Raw genomic sequence first — 9,443 nt, 5'->3', positions numbered from 1 at the left:
GGAGGTTTATAGGAAACTGATTCTCCAGTCTTAAAGGGCCAGTGCACTGTATCACTGGGCCCAAAATCCAGCACAGAAGCAGCAGTTTAAAACGTGTCTGGGCTTGATGTGAGACAGGAATCCATCAAAATTCTAGAGGAGAACATAGGCAGCAACCTCTACGACATCGGCCAAAGCAAACTTTTTCATGACACATCTCCAAAGGCAAGAGAAACAAAAGATAAAATGAACTTATGGGACTTCATCAAGATAAAAAGCTTCTGCACAGCCAAGGAAACAGTCAAAAAAACTAAGAGGCAGCGCTGGCTGTCTCTCTCTCTGTCAAATAAAATCTTTAAAAAAAAAATTTAGTTTGGAAGATAGTTGCAGAAGTAGCTCTAGGGGCGCCTGGGTAGCTCTGTCGGTTAAGCATCTGCCTTTAGCCCAACTCATGATCCCAGAGTCCTGGGGGATGGAGCCCCACCTTGGGCTCTCTGCTCAGCAGGGAGTCTGCTTCTCCCTCTCCTCCTCCCCTCTGTTCATGCGCTCGTGTACTCTCTGTCTCTCTCAAATAAATAAATGAAATCTTAAAAAAAAAAAAAGTGCTCTATAGTGCATATCAGTTCCTGGGCTTCAGTTCTCAAGACGTTCTCTTAAACTTCTCCACCCTCTTTCTACTACCCTGGAGCAGGAAAAGAGAGGAAGTGGTGTCCTCCGGACAGTTACTTGTGGGACAGTTTCCAGATGCATTTATTCATAATACCGTACATCTGCAACGTGGACGGCCCTGGAGGAGAGAACGCTGAGTGAAATAAGTCAAAGCAGAGAAAGACAATATCATATGATTTCTCTCATCTATGGAACATAAGAACTAGGATGATCGGTAGGGGAAGAAAGGGATAAAGAAAGGGGGGTAATCAGAAGGGGGAATGAAACATGAGAGACTATGGACTATGAGAAACAAACTGAGGGCTACAGAGGGGAGGGGAGTGGGGGAATGGGAGACCGGTGTTGGGTAGTAAGGAGGGCACGTATTGCATGGTGCACTGGGTGTTATAAGCAACTAATGAATCATCGAACTTTACATCGGAAACTAGGGATGTACTGCATGGTGACTAACATACTATAATAAAAAAATCATTAAAAATAAAATAAAATAAAAAAATAAAACGTGTCTGGGGTATACATGAAGGGGATTTATTGACTAATTCTAGGATATGTGTTGGAGGGTTAGGGATCTGCAAGAGTTTTTTCCAGGAACAGAAAGTGCTAGCAGGTGCTATTCTCTTGCCCTCCTTTTGCCTTGGTCAGATGCTTGTGGGAGTCAGTTCTGACACACTCTCTATCTACCTTGTTAGCACCTTGCCCTGCCCTGGCATTCCCCCTGAAGCCTAGCTCCACCCAAACCAATGCTCTAGCAAGCACCCCTCCACAGTGGCTCCTGCACTGGGCAGCCCCAGCCAGGACCCATGCCTTGCCAGAGTGACTATCAGCTCCCACACCCAACAGGTAGCTCTGGTCAGAACTGGCACATCTCCAGAACAAATCTTGACCCAGGGAGTGAGGGAATGAACCCTACCAACAAGCGCATGACCCTTTTAGCCCACTGCATATGAGGCAAGCCAGCCCACCTGTGCTCCTACAGACAGTCAGGCTGAGAATTAGCTCCACCCACCAGTGCACCCCCAGTCATAATTGGCGGGTGCTCTCAGCCCACATAGGGAACACCATGTATATACATATATAACAAACACAGAGTCAGACAAAGTGAGGAGGCAGAGGTATAGGATTCAAACACAAGAACGAGACAAAGCCCTAGAAAACAAGCCAAACGAAACACAGATAAGGAATCTATCTGAGAAAGAATTCAAATTAATGGTTATAGATACTCACCAGACTTGAGAGAAGACTGGAAGAACCCAGTAAGAACTTTAATGAAGAGATAGAAGGTATAAAAAGGAAGCAGTCAAAGCTAAAGAATACAATAACTGAAATGAAAAATACACTAGAAGAATCAACAGCAGATTAGAGGATGCAGAAGAACAGATCAGTGACCAGGAAGTCAGGGTAGTAAAAAAAAACTAAACTGATATAAGAAAAAGGATTTAAAAAAAAATGAAAGTAAGTTAAGGGACTTCTGCGACAACACCAAGCAAAACAGCATTCACATTATAGGAGTCCCAGATAGAGAAGAGAGAGAAACAGGGATAGAAAACTTATTTGAAGAAATAATAATGAAAAACTTCCCTAACTTGAGGAGGAAACAGATACCAGGTCCAGGAATCCCAGAGAGCTCCAAACAAGATGAACCCAAGGAGGTCCATATCAAGACACATAATAATTAAAATGGCAAAAACTAAAGATAAAGAGAGAATCTTAAAAGCAGCAAGAGAAAAACAGTTACATACAAGGGAAACCCCATAAGGCTCTCAGCTGATTTTTCAGCAGAAACTTTGCAGATCAGAAGAAAGTGGCATGATGTATTCAAAGTATTGAAAAGAAGAAACCTATACCCAAGAATACTCTACCCAGCAATGTTAAGAATCGAAAGAGAGATAAAGTATTTTCCAGACAAAAGTTAAAGGAGTGCATCACCACTAAACTGGCCTATAAGAAATGTTTAAGGGAATTCTTCAGGTAAAAAAAAAAAACAAAAAACAAAAACAAAACATAACTAGAAGTAAGAAAATTATGAAAGAAAAAATTTAACTGGCAAAAGCAAACATACAGTAAAGGTAGTAGATCAATCAGTTATAAAGCTAGTATGAAGGTTAAAACATAAAAGCAGTAAAATCAATTATATCTACAAAAATTAGTCAAGGGATACATAAAGTAAAAAGATGTAAAACATGACATCATATACATAAAATGTGAAGGAGGAGTAAAAATTTAGTGCTTTTAGAATATGTTCGAACTTAAATGACCATCAACTTAATATAAACTGCTATACATATAGGATGTTATGTATGAACTTCATAGTAACCACAAACCAAAAACCTATAATTGATACACAAAAAACGAAGAGAAAGGAATCCGAGTATAACACTAAAAGTCATCAAACACAAAGGAAGGGAGCAAGAGAAGAAGAAAGGAACAGAGAACTACAAAAACAATCACAAAAATAATTAACAAATGACCATAAATACATACCTATCAATAATTACTTTAAATGTAACTGGACTAAATGCTGCAATCAAAAGACATAGGGTGACTAAATGTACAGAAAAATAAACCCATCTATATGCTGCCCACAAGAGACTCATTTCAGACCTAAAGATACATACAGACTGAAACTGAGGGGATGAAAAAATAGACATTCCACAGAAATGGAAGCAAAAAACAAAAACAAAGCGAGGGTAGCAATCACACAAAATAGACTTTAAAACAAAGACTGTAGCAAGAGACAAAGAAGGGCATTGTATAACGATAAAAGGATCAATCAAACAAGAGGATGTAACCACTGTAAATATCTATGCACCTAACATAGGAGTACCTAAAAAGCAAATATTAATAGAAATAAAGAGAGAAATTGAGAGTAATACAATAATAGTAGGGGACTTTAACACCCCCACTTACAACAATGGATAGATCATCTAGACAGAAAATCAATCAGGAAACAGTAGTTTTGAATGACACATTACACCAGATGGGCTTAACAGATATATACAGAACATTCCATCTAAAAACAGCAGAATATACATTCCTTTCAAATGCACATAAAACATTTTCAGGGATAGATCATGTGTTAGACCACAAAACAAGTCTCAATAAATTAAAGATTGAAATCATATCAAGCATCTTTTCCAACCACAATGGTGTAAAACTAGAAATCAATTACAAGAAAAAAATTAGAAAAAACACAGATGTGTGGAAGCTAAACAATATGGTACTAAACGACCGATAGATTAAAGAGGATATCAAAGAGGAAACAAAAAATACACGGAGACAAATGAAAATGAAAACACAATGGTTCGAAATCTCTGGGACATAGCAAAAGCAGTTCTAAGAGGGGAGTTTATAGTGATAGAGGCCTACCTCCAAAAGCAAGAAGAATCTCAATCTAACCTTACTCCTAAAAGAATTAGAAAAAGAAGAGACAAGGCCCAAGGTTGGTAGAAGGAAGGAAATAATACAGATCAGACAGAGCAGTAATAAATGAAATAGAGACCATAAAACAAACAAACAAACCATAGAGAAGACCAATGAACCTATTAGCTGGTTCTTTGAAAAGATAAAATTGATAAAGTTTCAACTAGACTCATCAAGAAAAAGAGAGGACTAACATAAGTAAAATCAGAAACAAAAGAGAAGTTACAACCAAGAACACAGAAATACAAAAGATTATAAAGGACTACTACAAAAGAAAAAAAAAAAGCCAACAAACTGGACAACCTGGAACAGATGGATAGACTGCTAGACACATACAATCTTCCACAACTGAATCGGGGAGAAATAGGAAATTTGAACTATTTACTAGTAATGAAATTAAATGAGTAATCAAAAAACTCCCAACAAGCAAAAGTCCAGAACCAGATGGCTTCACAGGTGAATTTTACCAATTAAGGAAGAGTTAATACCTAGCCTTCTCAAACTAGTCCCAAAAATAGAAGAGGAAGAAATGTTTCCAAATTAATTCTATGAGGACAGCATTATCCTGATACCCAAGCCAGACAAAAGACATGACATAAATAAATAAATAAATAAATAAATAAATAAATAAATAAATAACACACCGATATCCCTGATGAACACAGATGCAAAAATCCTCAACAAAATATTAACAAACTGAATTTGTAATGCATTAAAAGCATCATTCAACATATCAAGTGAGATTTGTTCCAGGGATATAGGATAGTTGTTCAACACTCACAAATCAATCAACATAATACATAACATCAACAAAATGAAGGATAGGGGCGCCTGGGTGGCGCAGTCATTAAGCATCTGCCTTCGGCTCAGGGCGTGAGCCCAGCGTTCTGGGATCGAGCCCCACATCGGGCTCCTCTGCTGGGAGCCTGCTTCTTCCTCTCCCACTCCCCCTGCTTGTGTTCCCTCTCTCGCTGGCTATCTCTCTCTCTGTCAAATAAATCAATAAAATATTAAAAAAAAAATGAAGGATAAAGTCATATGATCATCTCAATAGACACAGAAAAAGCATTTGACAAAATTCAGCATGCATTCATGATAAATTCACAACAAAGTGGGTATAAAGAGAATATACCTCAACATAATTAAGGTCACATATGACAAACCCATAGCTAACATCATACTCGATGATGAAAAGCCAAAAGCTTTTCCTCTAAAACCAGGAACAAGACAAGGATGCTCCTCTCACCACTTTACTTCAACACAGTAATGGAAGTCCAAGCCACAGCAATCAGACAAGAAAAAGCATCCAAATTGATGAGGAAGAAGCAAAATGTCACTATTTGTAAATGACATGCAGACAATACTATATACAGAAGTAGACATATATAACCCTAAAGACTCCACCAAAAAACTATTAGATCTAATAAAGGAATTCAGTGCAGTTGTAGGATACAAAATCAAGATACAGAAATCTGTTGCATTTCTATGTATTAATAACTCACAGAAAGAGAAATGAAGAAAACAATCCCATTTATAATTGCATCAAAAAGAACAGGATACCTAGGAATAGATTTAACCAAGGAGGTGAAAGACCTATATTCTGAAAACTATAAGACATTGATGAAAGAAACTGACAATGATAAATAGGAAGATATACCATGCTTATGGATTGGAAGAATTAATATTGTTAAAATGTCCATAGTACCCAAAGCAATCTACAGATACAATGCGCTACCTATCAAAATGCCAATATTATTTTTCACAGAACTAGAACAAATAATCCTAAAATTTATATGGAACCACAAAAGACCCCAAATAGCCAAAGCCATCCTAAGAAAGAAAAAAGCAGGAAGTATCATTATCCCAGATTTCAAACTATACTACAAAGCTATAGAAATCAAAAAAGTATGGTTCTGGCACACAGACACATAGATCAACAGAACAAAACAGAGAGCCCAGAAATAAATCCACAATTTTATAGTCAATTAATTTTCAACAAAAAAGGCAAAAATAAACAACAGGAAAAAGACAGTCTATTCAATAAAGGGTGTTGGGGCAACTGGAGAGCTACATGCAAAAAGAATGAAACTGGACCCTTGCATTATACACAAAAATTAGCTCAAAATGGGTTAAAGACTTAAATGTAAGACCTGAAGCCATAAAAAATCCTAAAAGAAACCATAGGCAGTAAATTCTTGGGCATTGGTCTTAGCAACAGTTTTCTTTATTCTTATAAAGATTTTATTTATTTATTTATTTCAGAGAGAGTGTGTGTGAGAGAGCACAAGCAGGGGGAGTGGCAGAGGGAGAGGGAGAAACAGATTCCCCCCTGAGCAGGGAGTCCGCTGTGGGGGCTCAATCCCAGGACCCTGGCATCATGACCTGAGCTGAAGACAGATGCTTAACCAACTGAGCCACCTAGGCGCCCCTTAGCAATATTTTTCTAGGTATGTTTCCCCAGGCAAAGGGAACAAAAGCAAAACAAACAATTGGGACTACATCAAATGAAAAAGCTTTTGTACAGTGAAGGAAACCATCAACAAAATGAAAAGGCAACCTACCAAGTGAGAGAAGATACATGCAAATTATATATCTGATAAGGGGTTAGTTTCCAAAATATATAAAACTCTCATACAACTCAATACAAAACCCACAAATAATTCAATTTAAAAATGGGCAGAGGACCTGCATAGACATTTTTCCGAAGAAGACATACAGGTGGCCAACAGACACATGAAAAGATGCTCAACATCACTAATCAGCAGGGAAATGCGAATCAAAACCACAGTGAGATATCACCTCACACCTGTCAGAATGACTAAAATAAAAACACAAGAAACAACAAATGCTGGCAAGGATGTGGAGAAAATGGAACCCTCATGCACTGTTGGTGGGAATGTAAATTGGTGCAGCCACTATGGAAAACAGTATGGAGGTTCCTTTAAAAATTAAAAATAGAAATACTATATGACCTAGCAATTCTGCTTCTTGGTATTTGCCCAAAGAAAATGAAAAAAAGTAATTCAAAAAGATAATATGCACCCCTATGTTCACTACAGCATTTTTTTGCAATAGCCAAGATATGGAAGTAACCCAAGTGTCCATCGATAGATGAATGGATAGAGATATTGTATATATATACACACATACATACATGGCACACAATGGAATGTTATTCATCTATAAAAAAGAATGAGATCTTGCCATTTGCAACAGGGATGGAACTAGAGGGTATTATGTCAAGTGAAGTAATTCAGACTAAGAAAGACAAATACCATATGATTTCACTTACATGTGGAATCTAAAAACAAAACAAATGGGGTGACTGGGTGGCTCAGTCGGTTAAGCGTCTGCCTTCGGCTCAGGTCATGATCCCAGGGTCCTGGGATCGAGTCCCACATCGGGCTCTCTGCTCAGCCAGAGAACCTGCTTCTCCCTCTGCCCACCCCCTGCTTGTGCTCTCTCTCTCTCTCTTTCTCTCTGTCAAATAAATAAAGTCTTTAAAAAAATAAAAATAAAAACAAAACAAATGAACACACGAACAAGTCAACAAACACAACACGTGCTACAACATGGAGGAGCACTGAGGACATTAGTCCTCCACATGGTTAGAAACTAACCAGGAGGGGCGCCTGGGTGGCTCAGTTGTTAAGCATCTGCCTTCGGCTCAGGGCGTGATCCCAGGGTCCTGGGATCAAGTCCCACATCAGGCTCCTCCGCTGGGAGCCTGCTTCTTCCTCTCCCACTCCCCCTGCCTGTGTTCCCTCTCTCGCTGGCTGTCTCTATCTCTGTCAAATAAATAAATAAAAATATTAAGAAAGAAAGAAAGAAAGAAAGAAAGAAAGAAAGAAAGAAAGAAAGAAAGAAAGAAAGAAAGAAAGAAACTAGCCAGGAGCAGTGGGACAAACACTCTATGATTCCATGCAGTCAAATTCAGAGGCAGAACACAGAATCCTGGTTACCAGGGGAAGGGGGATGGGGCGTTGTTAATTAATGGGTACAGAGTTTCAGTTGAGGAAATTGAATGAGGTTCTGGAGATGGAGGGTGGTGATGGTTGCACAACAACACGAGTGTATTTAATGCCCCTGGACTTAAAAATGATTAAAATAGTATATTTTACTGTGTGGTTGGCTCAGTCAAATGTGCATGTGACTCTTGATCTTGGGGTCATGAGTTGAGCTCTACTTTGGGTGTAAGATTATTTAAATGAATATATAAATAAAAACTTTTAAAAAAAACAGTAAACTTTATATTATATACATTTTACCACAGTAAAAAAAAAAAATCAACAAAAGTAAACTACAGGTTGAAACTGAGCAGAAACCAGCCTCTACCTGTTAGTTTCCCTCATCCCACAGATGACTGCACGTGGGCTCAGGAGCTGAGGACCAGAGAGGGCTTAAGTTCATGACCGTGTGAAACATGACCAGGACACACAGAAGCTGGGTTTGCGGCCCAGGCAGCCTGAACGAAGTAGTCAGATGTCACGAGTTGGACACCAGGCTCAGAGTGGGGAGCCCAGGTTCTAGGCCTGGCTGTCCCTCCAAGCTGTGGGACTCTCACGACTTGATTTCCTAACCTCAGAATCAGCCTGCATCCAAAATATCTGTTGTAGATGAGTTCCCAAGTTCCTTGCAGCTCTGGTGTCAAACAAATGTCCAAACAGAAAGGTGTTTTTGTGAATTTCATTTGCACGAAGCCACTTTCAGGCAAAGCAGGAGGCCTTTCGGCTAAGACGTCCTTTATGCACACCTTTCACCTGTCCTTGCCACGAATCTGGATCACTGCTCGGCTCTTATGGACCAAAGCTGCCAATCTCTTTCCCTTTAAGACAACTCTGTCCTTGTGGAGGGAGCCAAGGCCTCTGATGCAAGTGTTAAACTGGAAATTGTGTTCTCAGGTTCTTTCTGAGCCTCAAAGCCTTGCTTCCTGGAGGCCTGTCTGGCTGAGGTGAGTCCCACCTGAGGCCACTCCCTCCCTACATGACCATGGCTCTCTGTTACAACATCTACACTGAGCCCAGCTGAGACTGTGCCTCATTGAGTGAGAATTCATTTCAAGGCAGAAATCTAAATGGGGCTAATGATGGGGATCCCACTGTAACCACAGTCACCTTTGTCATTTAAAAATCTTTAATTTGGGGGGGCACCTGGGTGGCTCAGCCGGTTAAGCATCCGACTCTATATTTTGGCTCAGGTCATGATCTCAGGGTCGTGGGATTGAGCCTCATGTCGGGCTCCAAGCTCAGCGGGAGTCTGCTGGAGATTCTCTCTCTGCCCCTCCTCCCACTCATGTGGTCTCTCTCTCAAATATATAAATAAATAAGTATCTTCAGTTTTTAAAGAATTTAAAAGGGCAACATGAGGGATCCTTG

The sequence above is a fragment of the Ursus maritimus genome, unplaced genomic scaffold (assembly GCF_017311325.1).
Source record: "Ursus maritimus isolate PB19 unplaced genomic scaffold, ASM1731132v1 scaffold_19, whole genome shotgun sequence".
Classification (NCBI taxonomy): domain Eukaryota; kingdom Metazoa; phylum Chordata; class Mammalia; order Carnivora; family Ursidae; genus Ursus; species Ursus maritimus.
The sequence above is the reverse complement of the archived record's forward strand: the minus strand, read 5'-3'. Positions refer to the sequence as shown.